The sequence below is a fragment of the Protopterus annectens genome, chromosome 2.part1, assembly GCF_019279795.1.
Source record: "Protopterus annectens isolate FY-2018-M chromosome 2.part1, PAN1.0, whole genome shotgun sequence".
Taxonomy (NCBI): Eukaryota; Metazoa; Chordata; order Ceratodontiformes; family Protopteridae; genus Protopterus; species Protopterus annectens.
In genome coordinates, this window is record NC_056729.1 from 1,097,998,849 (window position 1) to 1,098,013,002 (window position 14,154).

At 40.9% G+C, this 14,154-nt stretch overlaps 1 protein-coding gene across 3 annotated transcripts in view; it reads right to left on the reverse strand.

Annotated features, from left to right (window-relative positions):
- ENPP4 (ectonucleotide pyrophosphatase/phosphodiesterase 4) overlaps positions 1–14,154 on the reverse strand; it is a 455,810-nt gene that overhangs the window by 224,595 nt on the left and 217,061 nt on the right. The window lies entirely within an intron of this gene.

The window sequence follows — 14,154 nt, forward strand, 5'->3', positions numbered from 1 at the left end:
CCAATGCAGCCAAACACAACCAGGAGGATCTGCTACAATATAAATCTATTTCCACAACTCAGAGAACTTCAGCATCTTCACAAATTCGTCTAGTTACCACATATGGTCGTAACACCAACGGCTTTAGAAATATCATAAATGATCATTGGGACATTTTGTTGGCCAATGAACAACTGGCTAACATATTGCCCCCACAATGTTTACTTTCATACCGTACAGGAAGAACTATAAATTCACATCTTACCCACTACAAGAAGAATTTCAACAAGGAAGTTCATCAAACCACTTTATCTGGGGAGAAACTAACAGGCAGTTACCCTTGTGGACATTGTAGGGCTTGTGCACACATGGTCAAAACTAAAGAATTCACCAGCAAGAACGCATCAAAGATACATAACATTGATATTATGGGAAACTGTAGCAATGATTGGGTGATTTATTTAGCAAGCTGTTTTTGTTCAGCATTTTATGTCGGTCAAATCTCACAACCCCTGAGATTCAGAATTAGTGAGCATTTGAGTGACATGAGAAATAAGAGAATGACTAGTGCACTTTTAAACACACATTAACCCACCACACTGCCAAACTTCATTTTACAATAATAGACAAAATTCAGGGGAATAGGATGTGCAAAACAGGATGGCATACCAATCTCAATGATAAGGAATCCGGTTGGATAGTAAGATTGGGAGCACTCTTTAAACCTGGCCTTAATGAACAGAGCTAATTTGGTATGCACCAATAGCATGACTTTACTAATTAAATATTTAGTATTTAAATATGTGCTGATGTCATTAAACAGAAACACTGAAGAAGGTTCCTTTGAGCCGAAACCGGTTTGTTTGGGTCAGCCACATGTAATAAATTAATTTTCAATAAATCTTTGGATTTACTCATTCCACTTTTGTGCTGAACTTTCTTTGGTTGTTGCATTGAACAGGGAATTAGCCCATTTCCTCACCGTAGTGTGATCTCAGAGTTGGTATATTTAATGTGTAGGGGGTGTGGGGGGCACAGCCCCCCCACATGGGCAGTGCAGGGGGGCATAGCTCCCCTACAAAATAGTAGAATTAACATACCATTGAATGTAGAGTGTAACAAAATGTTAATGTGCATAGCAGGAGGTGAGTAATGTCACCTCCTGCTATGTCGAATATATCGGACTACAGATGTCAATGTATTCATTTTCACCTTGGTTGCAATTTCAAAAATTCTGATTTCAGCATTTCGGGTCAAAATTCTGAAAGGCTGACTGAAGCAGATTAGTAAACAGTTTTTAGCCTGCTGGGTGCTACACCTCCTAATTTTTGTTGTGATTTTCTTCCTTCTGTTACAGAGTCCTTTGATGTTGTGATTCAACCAGGGTGGCTTGTTTTTTGAGTTAGTTCTGTACTTATCCCTGGTGTGTACATCTGCCTCTACGCAGCTATTAACATGCTTACATAGGGTTTCTGTGAACAGTTTTGTGTAGGCAGCAGAGTTTCAGGGTTTATGGGTGCTTGAAATTTTGCCAGGTTTTCATTTAATAGCAGGAAGGTACCCTTACAGTAGTGTCGCTTAGGGTTAGCTGGGATTCTGCGTTTAATTTTTACTTCAAAGCAGAACATTTTTTGGTCTGACCTTACCAGACACAACACCACACTAGGGCGTGTGCAGCAGTCTCCCATATTAGTGAGGATCAAATCCAGTTTTACTGACAATTTGGTTCAGGGAGTTTGTGTTTACAAAATAAAGGGATCTCTGTGCCTGCAGGTTTGGTGTCATATACGATTATCAGTCAACAGTGGGATAATTGAAGTCACCCTTGAATATGGTATTGAGTTGTATGGGGAGTGTTTTCAGTAAGCTTAAATACATGTTATGGGTGTCCTGTGTCATTCAGGGGGGCCTGCAGTTTCCATGGAGGTGGTATGGGATTTTGCCTATGGTGATTTGAATGTGAAGAAGCTCAAGTGGATCATCCTGTTTGACTAGCCTTGAGATATATTTATTTTTGATATAAATCGAGATGCCTCCATCTTTAGTCCCTTGTCTGTGTAGTAGCTGGTCTAAATGTGTGGAAGGCATTATAGCCTTGTGCTGCTGGTATGCTCTCCGCAGCTTTAAACCATGTGTCAGCGGCAGAAGTTAGCATTCTCTAGGTTGCTGATAACTTGTAGGAGTGGAGTTTCTTGTTTAGACACCTACCATTGAACAGTTAACACCTTTAGATTTCCTTTGTTTTGATTTGCTATGTCAAAAGTACTTTCAGTTTGGCATTGCCTAAAAAAGGCACTATGCAAGAAGACAATGTTTTAGCTAATATTCAAAAGCCTAGAGGGGAGAGGTGCAGACCATCCCTGGCAAAGCAATGTTGTCTGTTGACAATCTCCTTCCATGCTGACACATATTGCACCCCCTTAGAATGACACCAGAAACAAAGCCAATTATTAATGTCAAATCATTTTCTGTTTATATAGTGGCATCATCACTGGAGAATATAAAATGCTGCTCAGTGCTAGGCTCATACCAGCCTGGAACGCATTCCTTGAGCTCCATGATGTCTCTTTTCATACAGTCTAGGAGGTATATCTCAGGTCATTTACACCCACATGCACTATGGGCAAGTCATACTGGTACTTCTGGTCCAATGATCTGAGTGCATGCATAATGTGGCGTATAGTGAAGTCACTTGACAGTCAAAAACACACAATGCTCTTGCCTGGATTGTTGCGACTTAGATTCACATTTGGCTATCTCAACCTCTGGCAGGTAAATGAAAGCTTCCAGCTGAGGTAAAACAGGCTATAAATACCTCTGATGCTGTTTACTATGTTTCCCTTTGCATTTAGCAGTCCAAAGATTAAATAATTCACACTTATTTGGTGGATCCCTGTGGAGCTTTTATCTAACACTCCTACACTATGTGCATGCTCAAACATGATCCCTGCTTCAGAAGGATTCGTGTTGGTGCAGACAATTAAGGTTATGATAAGTTAAACAGGTTTTTCTATTTTAATTATATTTTATAAGGAGCACTTGTGTTTTTTTCCCAGACAAAATTATAACTTTTGCTAAGAAACAACGTGATTTGGGATTGTTTGCATTGTTAAGGGAGTTATGTTGATGCTTGAGCAAACATTTTGTGAAGAAATTTATTCAGATTTTAAAATTGTGTATGTTTGGGACATGTTTGTTGGTTACATTCAATGGATTACCCAGCTCAAAACCACTTGTTCTCAATCATTCACACTACCAACTTCTCTAGAATCCACTCCCTGCTCTTTGGGGTCTCTTTCACAGCTCACTGATAGAGCAGGCTTCAGTCTCCACAGATCTACTTTCCTCAGCACACAAAAAAATTGTGAAGGAGTCTCTAAGGGGCACACCAGCTCCTAGGCTGTCTCAGTCTTGGGCAGGTGACCCTGTAGCAGTGACTTGTTCCTGAGACCTCACATCTTGTTCTCCCAGTTCTCTTTCTATATGCTTCTAGGCCACCAAAGATCAGGGAATAGCCACATCCTCTTCAGCTGAAGGGATGCCTTTAGCAGGTAAAGGTGACCTACTAAAGTCAGTGGCAAGGGAGAGGACGGCTGAAGCGTCTTCACTTGGTTGGGATAGGTATGTGGAGGTTAGGTTTAGTATGAATTTGGTCAGAGAGAGTGTTTTTCCTCACTAAGCACTTTCAGGTCTCCTGTTTCTATTTCTTTAAACAGGGCACATTTACTTGGATTTGTCAAGGAATTTATTACTGCTTTTTCCATGCCTTCAGAATCTTTAGGCAAGAAAATGAAAAGCATTTCTTCTCATTCTGGCATCACTTGTCAGTCAGAACTGCAGATATTATGGGGGAGGGGTGTACTACAGGAGTTTATTCTCATTCTGAGCATTAGGTGTCTGAAGAAATTACAGTTTCAGATTTCCCTGCTGATGAAATTCTTTCACTGACATTTTATTCAACATGGTATTTCAGCGGGAAAAGAATGGGATTTCTATTGCAAAGAAAATGTATTATGATGTTACAGCTACAGATGCCTATTCTCATACATAGGTTCATAGGTTCATACTAGGCTATCTGCCCAAGGGCATTTATAAGCCTAGCCAGAGTTTTGTGGCTTTCGCCACCCCTTTAGTTTGGAGGATACTATGCCCATTATTTTGCTGTGCCTCTGTCAATCAGTGACACTGATATAATCCCTGGGGTATATCTGCGATCTCCCATCCATTGGTCAAGATTTCTCTTGAATAAAGCCAGCGAGGTGCTCTGCCTCACATGTACCGGGATTTTGTTCCACAGCATAGGGAGTCTCTGGGTGATGAATCTGTCCCTCCAGCAGGTCCTATTAATAACCGTGTCGAGGTTTAAGTCTCCCGCCCTTGTAGTTCTGAGGGATCTAGATTTTTTGAGGTGAAGCATGTTCATCAATTCTGGGTTGGACATGGCCTTGTATGTCAGGCACAGGTCACCTCTGAGCAGACGGTGGCGACTGAGTAGAGCTGAAGTTCCTTCAGTCGGGCAGCATAGGACATATTTTTGAGACCCTTTATCCTTTTGGTGAGGAACTTTTGGGGCCTTTCCAGTTGCTGCAGGTGTCGTGTCAGGTACATTCCGAATGGGGCATTGTACTCGATCATTGGCCTGATGAGTGATGAGTACAGGGGGACGATGACTTCCCTTGATCTAGATGCGAATCCCTTCATGATCAGGTGGGCAATGTAGAAGGTCTTCCTAACTACTTAGGCAAAGTGAGTATCAAATGAAAGGTTACTGTCGACCTGGGTACCCAGATCCCTGATGACCTCTTCTGTGCTTAGTGGGTTGCCGCCTATATGGTAGCTAGGGCTAACCTTGTTTTTCCCGAAGGGTATGACTATGCATGTTTTGGCATTTAACTTTAGGCCATGGTTCTGGCACCAGTTTTCCATTTCTGTAAGACCCTTCTGAAGGATATCTGTGTCAGATGTGTTCTCAACTATGGCGCCCAGTTTGCAGTCATCTGCAAATTTTGTCAGCCATAATCCTCCTGTGTTTGCTTGTACTTCTGAAAAGTAGATGCCGAACAGGAGAGGGCCCAGGACTGAGCCCTGTGGGACACCACTTGTGACAGGCTTTGAGTCTGACATGGCCAGCGACTCTGACCCTGTGGGTTCTGTCACTTAGCCAATTTGCAACCCATCTTGTGACGTATGGGTTAAAATTTAAGCTGATGAGTTTTTCAATGATACCTGAGTGGGGTATTGTGTCGAAAGCCTTTGCCAGGTCCAGGTAGGCTGTGTGGACTGCCTTTCCCTCATCAATGGCCTTGGTGACTGTTTGAAAAAGTCCACTAGGTTTAAAAGGCATGATCTGCCCTTGACAAAGCCAAACTGGGTGGATCCAAGTCTGCAAGTCTCCTATGTCTTTATTTATGAGTTCCATTATGATCCTCTCCATAGCTTTGCAGATCAAGCTTGTCAAGCTGATGGGACGGTAATTTCCCGGGTCGGTGGAGGCACCTCCTTTGTGAAGTGGGACCACAGTTGCCGTACGCCACTCCTTAGGCACATATCCTGAGGTGAGGCTAAGATTAAACAGCTGCCCTAACTGCGGGTTTAATTCCTCATTGAGTTCGTGGAGCACACATCCGGGGACACCATCTGGTCCCATGGATGCTGTGTTTTTTGCCTTGGAGAGAGAAGTTCTCACCTGAGCGTTTGAGATGTTTGGGGGGCTATAATTCTCTGGTATAGATATCTCACCTTTTGGGGGGGAGGGGGGGGGGAGTTTGCACTGAACCTGTCAGCCAGTATGTTGGCAATGTCCGTAGGATCAGTAATTTTACCTGCTTAAGAGAATACACTGCATCCAGCCTTCCCAGTTTTCAAGCCTCCTACACTAAAGAGGTCTGGCAGGTTACAAGATGCCCCAGACGCACAAAAGTACATGTTTTTTAATTCTAAAGCAGACCCAGCCAGTCACTTCTCTTTCTAAATCTACTGATGCTACTAAATAGTTGACTGCTACTCACCCCATTCTTTCTGACAAGTATGGGAAAACAATAGAAAATTGTTAAATAGAAAATAAAACATTTTTCTAGCACTTCAACTTTCAGGATTTTAAACTGCCAAGCTCATATGTTAGCTTAGGCTGCTGCAATGGTGATCTGTGCATTGAACATGTACTATTTTTGTCAGTCCTGAACATTTTGCCTTGGGCACAACATAACTGCTCCATGAAAGGAAGAAAAAATAAGACTTGATTACTTTCCTTACTGTGTCTTTTTTTCAAGCCACCCTTGGACTGAAAGGTTTGGAAAAAGGGCTCTAAAATTAACGTCAGGCTATTTTAGAACCCTACAGTATCTGGGGACCGAGCAACCCTACAGGTCTTACTAAATGTACTTATTTCCTCCACAGTGATTACACCGTAGTCCTGGCCAGTTACGGTATACTGAAAGGATGGAGGAAAGCTGAAGTTTAAAACTTAATAAAAAATGAATTTCTTTCCACTACTCATGATTCTTGTTCAGTTCTTTACTGGCTGAAAGGTTCACAGGAAGTTCTTAAGCATGCAGTCAAGGAGACCACAGAGGAAACCAAGTCATTTTCTTAACTGTCCCAAAGCACTACGTGGTTAAGTGATTTGCTCAGAGTCAGACAGTAGGCAAATGGAGGCTGATAGAATCAAACATTGGCTTACAGGAAGCAGCCTGTTAACTTACCACAGCCTTAATCTTCTACACTAACACTAATACAACTGTAGACACACACGTCTGAACATCTGAAAATCCTATGGCCTTTGGGGTCTAGTGCTCTCAGACCCCCTGTTTAATTCAGTTAGTGCTTCCACAGTCATTACTGTGCAGTGTTGGCCACCTAGATTAGGTTGAAATTATGAAATAAAAAGCTGAAGAGTAAGACAAGATGTGAAAATTTGTTTTCCATACTCATCGTTTTAGGCCATCACTGAATCAAAAGATTGGGAAAAAAACTTTAAAATGCACCTCAGGGTGTCTAGAACCCTATGTCTTTTGATGCCCTAAGTCCCCAGAATCCCCTGCTTAATTCAATTCCTGCTTCCACACAGTTATTACAGTTTATTTGTGGTCTGTTAGACTGTGTTGAAAGGATATAGAAAAAAAGCTAAAAAGAGTACGAAAAATACTGAAACTTAATTTCTTTCCATACTCTACCTTTCTTTTAGAACATCACTGAAGCAAAATGTTAGAAAAAGCTCTAAAATGCTCCTCAGGCCATATACAGGAATATTTCTTCTGGGGACCTACCAGCCCCATTTTTCTCCTCCACAATTAATTACAGTCCTGTATTGAACAGTTTGGGTGTGTTCAAAGAATGAAGTTAAAAGCTGGGGACTGAAAAAAAGGAAAAAAGTAATCTGAATGATGTGTGGAGGCTAGGATGAGGAAAAAACAGGTGGGAGAAACATGGAAGGTGCCAGGGTTGAGGAGGAGGAGCTACACAGTTACAAGCAAAGACTATTCTATGATAACATTTATAAATGGTTAACTAGACTATGAAAAGTGACAAATTCCAACCAGTTCCCTAACTTTGTTGAAATATAACCTCATACATACGATTGTCAATTTAAGATGAAATTATTACATCTTCTGCTATAAAATAGCTTGTCGTTTTTAATTTCACCAAGTTTTTTGAGTTTATAATACCATGATGGGAATGGACCCCATTCCTAAGTCAAAGTACGATTAAAGTTCATGAAATTAGTATTGTTTCACTGTTTGATGTCAGCCAAAAGTGCTCTTTGCAGCACCCGCAATGTGCCCAGTAATGACTCCTGCAATTTGTACGGTGTTGCATGAACTTGTAACATATCTAAATACAATTGTAAATTCTTTTTATAAGACCCATTGCTCCTACTACTATTGGAACTGTCTGGGTATCTTTCTTCCATATGGCTCTCATTTCTGCCTGCAGATCCAGGTATTTTAAGACTTTGTGTCTCTCTGTATGCAAGACACTGCAGTCACTAGGTGTGGCGATTTCAATGATCAATGTTACTTTTATCTTCTTTTCTTGGACCAGTATATCCAGTTTTCTAGCATCTATCTTTTGGAATGTTGGTATTGGGTGATCCCATGCGATATAAACTTCGTCATTTTCTATGATTCTTTGTGGCTGATGTTTCCTGTGTTTTTCAGCCACTTCAGTATCACAATGTTTGCACAATACTCACTGTAACAGTCTCACCACATTACTATTCCTTTCAGTATATAGTCCTTCTGCCATTAGTGCATCACAACCAGCAACAAGGTGACCGTTTCCAATTCGGTTTTACAAAACCTATATATGTCGGTTTCTCCCACATGTTCAATGAACTTTGTAAACTAGCATATATGTAAAGCCCACTATCTTGGGCTGCCAATATTAACCTTTCATTTCTTGATGTGAATTCACCTCTCCTTAACCATTCCTGCGTTCATTCTTGATCAACAGGAGGCTCTTCAAGAAGTTTATACTTGCAACTATATTTATGTTTTTACCACATTTCTTGACTTCTCATCTGGTTCTTCACCTTATATTCTTTCGTTTTTTAGCACATTCAGTTGCTGCCTGCTTTTATCTACTACTGGTTTGATTTCCATTCCTGCTTGACATTGATATCTTCTATCGGCTGCTCCCGTTAGGTGTCGCTACAGCGGATCTTCTGTTTCCATTTGTTCCTGCCCTCTGCATCTTGGTCTGTCACACCAACCACCTGCATGTCCTCTCTCACCACATTCATAAACCTTATCTTAGGCCTTCCTCTTTTCCTGTTACCTGAAAGCTTCATCCTTAGCATCTTTTTCCCAATATAATCTGCATCCCTACTCAGCACAAGTCCAAACCAACATAATCTTGCCTCTCTGGTTTTGTCTCTAAACCTTCCAACCTGGGCTGACCCTCTAATATACTTATTCCTAATCATGTCCACCCTCGTCACACCCAGTGCAAATCTTAACATCTTTAACTCTGCCACATCCAGCTCTGACTCCTGCCTTTTTGTCAATGCCACTGTCTCCAACCCATATAACATAGCTGATCTCACTACCCTCTTGTAGACTTTCCCTTTCACTCTTACTGGTACTCGTCTGCACAAATCACTCCTGATACTCTTCTCCACCCACTCCATCCTGCCTGTACTCTCTTCCACACTCACCATTACCCTGAACCGTTGATTCCAAGTATTTAAACTCATCCACCTTCACCACCTCTACTCCCTGCATCCTCACCATTCTTCTATCCTCCCTCTCATTCACACACATATATTCTGTCTTAGTCCTGTTGACCTTCATTCCTCTTCTCTCAAGAGCATATTCTCCACCTCTCAAGGGTCTCCTCCACCTGTTCCCTACTCTCGCTACAGATCACAATGTCATCTGCAAACATCATAGTCCACGGGACTTCTGTCTGAATCTAGTCTGTCAACCTGTCCATCACCATTGCAAATAAGAAAGGCCTCAGAGCTGATCCTTGATGTAATCCCACGTCCACCTTAAATGCATCAATCTCTTCCACTGCAGACCTCACTGCTGTCACACTACTCTCGTACATATCCTGTACCACTCTTACATACTTCTCTGACACACCCGACTTCCTCATACAATACCACAACACTCTCTAGGCACCCTGTCATATGACTTCTCTAAGTCCACAAAGACACAATGCAACTCCTTCTGACCTTCTCTGTACTTCTCCATCAACACTCTCAGAGCAAACATCGCATCTGTGGTGCTTTTTCTTAGCATGAAACCATACTGCTGATCACTAATCATCACCTCCCTTCTTAACCAGGTACCACTACTCCTCCCCATAACTTCATGCTGCGACTGATCAATTTAATCCCTCTGTAGTTACTACAGCTCTGCACATCACCCTTATTCTTAAAAATCGGTACCAAAAACACTTTCTCCATTCTTCCGACATCCTCTCACTTTCCAAGATTTCATTAAACAATCTAGTTAAAAACTCCACTGCCATTTCACATACACACCTCCATGCTTCCACAGGTATGTCATCTGGACCAACAGTCTTTCCATTCTTCATCCTCTTCATAGCTATACTTATTTCCTCCTTGCTAATAGGTTCATAGGTAGTTACTAGGCTATCGGCCTGAGGTCCTACGTAAGCCTAGCCAACAAGGTTCCCTGGCTTACACCACCCAAGAAAGTTATTTTCCTAATCCACTGCACTTCATGATTCACTATTCGCACATCATCCAACCTTCTCTCCCTCTCTTCATTCATCAGCCCCTCAAAGCACTTTTTACATCTGCTCAACACACTCTCCTCGCTTGTGAGTACGTTTCCCTCATTATCCTTTATCACCCTTACCTGCTGCACATCTTTACTAGCTCGGTCCCTCAGTCTACTCAACAGGTCTTTTTCTCCCTCCTTAGTGTCCAACCTTTCATACAACTCTTCATATGCCTTATCCTTTGCCACTTCTCCCTTTTCCATGCACCTCATCGCCTTAAACTCCAGTCTACTTTCTTCATCTCTCTGACAATCCCACTTCTTCTCTCTCTCTGACAATCCCACTTCTTCTTCACCAACGTCTTTCTCTGTATACTCTCCTGTACTTCCTCATTCCACCACGAGTTCTCCTTGTCCTCCTTCCTCTTTCCAGATGTCACACCAAGCACCTTTCTAGCCATCTCCCTTACTAGTTTTGCTGTAGTTACCCAGCTATTTGGTAACTCTTCACTGCCACTCAGTGCCTGTCTTAACTCTTCCCTGAACTCCAACTCACAATTACCATTTTTCAAGTTCCACCATTTGATCCTTGGGGCTGCCCTCACACTCCTCCTCCTCTTCTTGATCACCAATGTCATCCTACAAACCACCATCCTATGCTGCCTAACTACACTTTCCCCTGCCACCATTTTACAGTCCTCCAATCTCCTTCAGACTGGCCTGTCTACATATGATATAATCCACTTGTGTGCATCTTCCGCCACGCTTGTATGTCACCCTATGCTCCTCCCTCTTGTTAAAATATGTATTCACCACAACCATGCCCATCCTTTTTGCAAAATCCACTACCATCTGACCTTCTGCATTCATTTGCTTAACACCATACCTACCCATCACTTCCTCATCCCCTTTGTTCCCTTCACCAACATGCCCAATGAAATCTGCATCAAACGCCACTCTCTCACCCTTGGTTACTGTCATCACCACTTCATCCAACTCACTCCAAAATTTTTCTTTCTCATCCATCGCACATCTAGCTTGTGGAGTATATGCACTAACAACATTCATCATTACACCATCAATTTCCAGCTTCATAAACATCACTCTATCAGACACTCTTTTCACCTTGAAAACACTCTTAGCATACTATTCCTTCAGGATAACCCCTACGCCATTTCTCTTCCCATCCACACTGATAAATCAATTTGAACCCACCTCCGATACACTTATGCTTCTGCTAAATTAAGCAGAGATGCCATCTTAGATTTATTCTCATGTTTCAAAACTTTCACTACATTTGGATCTTGTGGGGGTCAGAAGATGTGTGGAGTCCCACAATTACAGATCTATACATGTAATCAATTTCAAGGAGGCCCATCCCTCTTTCGGAACGGGGAATATATAACCTTGGTATACACAGATTTTTATAAATCACTTGGTGAGCATGAAGCACCCTTCTTGTTTTAATATCCAATCTATCCAACACTTTTTGGAGCCAGTCAATCACTCCAAAACTATAAGTTAGGACAGGAAGAGCAAATTGATTTATGGCTTGGATCTTGTTCCTAAATGTCAATGCTGTTTTCACGATTAATTTAAGTCTTCTAACATACTCCTGAGTTTTACTCGCATTTGTTCATGTTTTATTGCTGACCATTCATCAATTCCCAAGTATTTATACACTCCCTCTTGCTCAAGTTCTTTTATATCACATTCTTGTCCCAAACTGATGTTTTCCTGGTGCTACAGTTTTCTTTTTTTAAAAGGTTGCTTTTGCACATTTATCAAGACCAAATAACATTCCAATATCATCTGAAAAAGTTTTGACAACCTGCAGCTGTGCTTTCAGTTCCTCATCTGATGAGCTATACAGTTTTAAATCATCGACGATGAGAAGTCATTACACTTTGTTGTTTTCTAGGAGCCAAATTGTAGCCATGGCCTAAGCTGTTAAGTAAACAGGTTAATGGATTAATGGCAAGGCAGAATAGCAATGTTGTCACCCTGGAATATCCCCCTTTGAATTTTTATCCCTGGGATAATAATCTGTCCTTTACCATGGCTTAATAGCAAAGTGCTCTGCCACGGTTTCAAGGTTACTGTAATGTAATCAATCAGTATAGGGTGTATCTTATACATTTTTAAGCATTCTTTTATCCATGAATGTGGGATACTATCAAATGCTTTTTTGTAGTCAATCCATGCCATACTTAGGATTCTTCCCCTTCTTGCAGTTCTCCACTACAACTTTAACAACAAATTATCCTTTGTTCCATATGACTTTCTTTTATTCCCCTTTTGTTCTACTGCCATAATTGAGTTTTCTTCTAAATGACTATAAACTCTGTCAACGTCAATTCTAGTGTATAGTTTATATGTCGTTGGAAGACAAGTTATTAGTCTATCATTTTTAGGGTAACTTGCAGGTTCACTCTTCAGTAACAGCACTGTTTTTCTTGTTGCTACTCAGTGCGGTGTGTATTTGGGGTGTGCATATAAGTAGTTCTTACTTATGGCTAAATCCTCATGCAAAGAAGTTAATATTTTAAGCCAAAAGTTAGGTACTGCATCTTGGCCTGGGGTTTTCCATTAGAGTCTTTTCTCAACTTTGTTTTAACCCATCTGGCTGTTATTTCATCCCATTTCATATCCTGTACCTTTAAACTTCTTATTCTTTCTTTAACTACTTCTATCCATTTAGCATCTTTGCTATGTTCCACAGGATCATAGATACTTCTCCAAAATGTATCTACTTCCTCTTTTTTTGGCGGTCTTTCAATTCCTTTTACCTTGTTTCCTAATTCTCTATAAAACTTTTTTGGGTCAGCAATAAATTGCTTATTTTGTGCTTTTCTTTTATATTTATCTTTGTAAAGTCTTTCCTCCTGTTTTGAAATTTTTAGTTTATCTCCAATAGTGCACAATAGATCCTGGTCTGTTTTAATACTGCGCATTGCTTTTATCACATCTATCTTTCTTAGTATTTTTGTTGATCTACTCCCTCTTCTATAATCTTCTAACACTGACACTTCTCGTCTTAGCTGCTTTACAGTTTTCTCTATTCGATATTTCCATGATGGCATTCGCTTTCGCCCCCTCTTTTCCCTCTCTACCCTGTGTTCTTGTGGTAGAACTTTATCAGTTATTAATTTAGCAGCAAAGTAATATATTCGGTTTACTTCTGTTATATCGCATGGATCTCTATGGACAGTCCTAATTACTGTGTCCATTTGTTTTATCAAGCTTCTGACTTTTGGGGTTTTATTAACCTTCTGCAGTCCATTTCTCTCATTGATCTTGATATATCTGTCTTTGTCTATTAAGTCAAGCAACTCTTCTCTTAACTCATTTTCTTCCATACTGAGGGCACAGTTTTGTTTTCCGTTTCCTGCGGGCATTCTATAGAAAGTTCTATAGCATCTTCCTGTGGCACACACTCTTCAATTTCATCCTGTGTCACATGTTGTTCTGTCATATGGCCTATCACTCCCCAACATTGACTGCATCAGAGTTTCCACAGTTTCCTGTTCCTTTCCTTGCTGTCCAGCTTCAAATGAATGTTTATACTGGTTTCCTGTGGAAGGCTCCAAAATATCTTGATATGGCACCTGACCAATTGCTTCCTGTTTCACTGGTTTCCCTTTAATTTGGATATCCATTGCTCTTCACTGTGAAGCACATATGTTTCTACTCTTTCAAATACTGAAGGATGAGCTTTAAACCTTAAGACAACAGAGATGCAATAGGAAAGGTACTCTGCTCTTAATATCCCTAAGTGCATCTCACAGCAGTGCTGGAGCACATTAGCCCAAGAAAACTCACAAAGAGTTATAAGATAATTACTGCTAGGTAGCCAAACAATGGCTATAGACTACCTTGTTTAAGAAAATTTGTCATAACCTTTCAAACTAAAAAACATATTATGCGAGAACACTTTCATTTGAAAGCATACTTTCAGAAACATTACTATAATATGCATTCTTCC